Below are 2367 nucleotides of genomic sequence, written 5' to 3' on the forward strand. Positions count from 1 at the left end.
CTAGGGGCGCTGTGGGTCAGAATGGACTCCACGGCAGTGGGTGTGGTTTGGGCTTTGCTTCTGTGAAGATTGACAGCCTTGGAGACCCTGTGGGCGGTTCCATTCTGTCCTCTAGGGGCGCTGTGGGTCAGAATGGACTCCATGGAAGTGGGTGTGGTTTGGGTTTTGTTTCCCTAAAGATTTAGCCTAGAAAATCCTATGGGGCATTTCTGCTCTGTCCTTTGGGTTTGTTATGAGTTGGAATCGACTTGATGGCATCCAGCATGCAACAGTGCTGTGTAAACGTCCAGTGCCCTGAGAGCCTGGCTTAACCTAGGGGTGAGATGTGGGGCACTGTGGAGTCAGAGTCCACAGTGGGTGCATAAGGCCACAGTGTGTGTGGGCAGAACTGCCTGTGAGGATCTCGTGGACGGTCCAGCAGAGCAGTTTCTGCCCTGGCATCACCTTTCTGCCAACAAACTGCCTCTTTAGGGGACTTAGGGGGCAGAAGTTGGCTCACATTTGGGTGCCATGTTCCACAGAAAAACTCTTTTCTCCATCTTCCTGGCCCTGGAACGATACCTGATACCGGCCATGGTCTTGGTCCTGAGGCGTGTGGGAACCGAGATGCCCAGCAGGGACGACCACCAGTTCACCTTTTCACTCTGAGCATTCGCTCTTGGTGGAAGAGCTGGCATTCCTTAACTCCTCTCTCTCCTCTGTGTAGTTGAAATATGTAAATTAGCACATGTGTTACCCCACAAACTGGACCTCCAGGCAGTCCTTTGTAAATATTGCCTGGCCTCATAATTGAATTTTTTTTTTTAAGTTTATTGTGATTTGGATCAAATTCATCTTCCATACAGCAGTTCACATACACTTTGTCTCATGACATTGACTGTAATCTCCCACAGTGCAACAGTTCTCTTACCATTTGGTCTCCATAGCCACCTCTTCTCTGTGCCCATCCTCCATGCACTCCTGCCCCCTGAGCTGTCTCCCTGTGCATACACAGCCCTTCTATTCTTCCATGATTGTTCTCTCCGGGGAATGTATCTACCTAATGTAAACGTTCAGCTCATATGCCTGGCTTTTGTTTGGCTGGAAGCCACAGGTGTGGGTTCAATTCCAGGCCTGAAGGGCAGCTAGGGGCCATAGTCCTCAGGGGTTCCATCAGGCTGTATCAGACCAGCAAACCTGGTCCCTTTTTTTTTTTTTTCAAATTAATCTGAGTTTTGTTCCACATTGTTCTCCCTCCCTATCCAAGATCTCCTACACAGATCTCCCTCTGAGTGGTTGACAGTGGTAGCTGGGCACCATCTAGTTTTTCTGGTCTCATAGTCATATAGGCTGAGGATTGCATGGTGTACCAGTCGCTTGGACTAGTAGTTTCCATGTCTCTTTGGTTTTCTTCATTCTTCTTTGCTCTGGATGAGGAGAGACCCATCGTTGACATCAGATGGCTGCTTGCAGCTTTTAAGACCCCAGTCACGACTTACCAGAGTAGGATGTGGAGCACTGTTTTCATGCCAATTGAGCTTGATGTCCCTGTGACTATAGTCCTGAGCCCACAGATCTGACCATTCACTCCCTCTGGGTAGCTTTCTGTGGCCAAGAAGTCACCGCAGCCTTGCCCCTTGTCAGCTCTGCTATATACCTGGGCATTCTTACAGGACATACAAATACGCTTGTAGAACCATCGTCTGCCAACGCTATACATGGTCATGGGCACACTCCCTTCTGCCGAGACATACCTGGATTGTTCAGCCTGTCCACCTGTCTGTCAACCCGTAGATCCATGTTTGTGAAGGTAGACTCTTGAGTGGACATGACAGTATTGACTTGGTAAGGTTATTGCAGAGATTCACTGAATAATCCACGACAGGTGCCAGAAGCAGCAGCGTGTGTGTGGAATTTTACTTCGTGTTGTAAATTAGGGATCTGGAACAGAAAAGCCCAGCCCCCCTCCCCACACAAGTAGATACAAGCTATTTTCTGAACAGGACATTGAGTGCCCCGTGAACCAGGACTCCATTGGAAATTACGTGTTTTTGTGGTCTGCCCTGCCCCCCCAACAAAGGGAGCTCAAGTGGCGCAGTGGTTAAAAGATTCAGCTGCTAACCAGAAGGTCAGTGGTTTGAAACCACCAGCTGCTCTGGGGGAGAAAGACGTGATTGTCTGCTTCTGTGAAGACTGACAGCCTTGGAGACCCTGTGGGGCAGTTCCACTCTGTCCTCTAGGGGCGCTGTGGGTCAGAATGGACTCCAGGCAGTGGGTGTGATTTGGGCTTTGCTTCCGTGAAGACTGACAGCCTTGGAGACCCTGTGGGTAGTTCCACTCTGTCCTCTAGGGGCGCTGTGGGTCAGAATGGACTCCAGGCAGTGGGTG

General features: G+C 50.1%; 1 protein-coding gene across 1 annotated transcript in view; it reads left to right on the plus strand.

The window, feature by feature from the left end:
• The window catches only part of ATXN10 (ataxin 10), a 222788-nt gene that overhangs the window by 35171 nt on the left and 185250 nt on the right, over positions 1-2367 (plus strand). The window lies entirely within an intron of this gene.

This window comes from Orycteropus afer, unplaced genomic scaffold (genome assembly GCF_000298275.1).
Source record: "Orycteropus afer afer isolate SDZICR_OR568_19922 unplaced genomic scaffold, OryAfe1.0 scaffold00524, whole genome shotgun sequence".
Lineage (NCBI taxonomy): Eukaryota > Metazoa > Chordata > Mammalia > Tubulidentata > Orycteropodidae > Orycteropus > Orycteropus afer.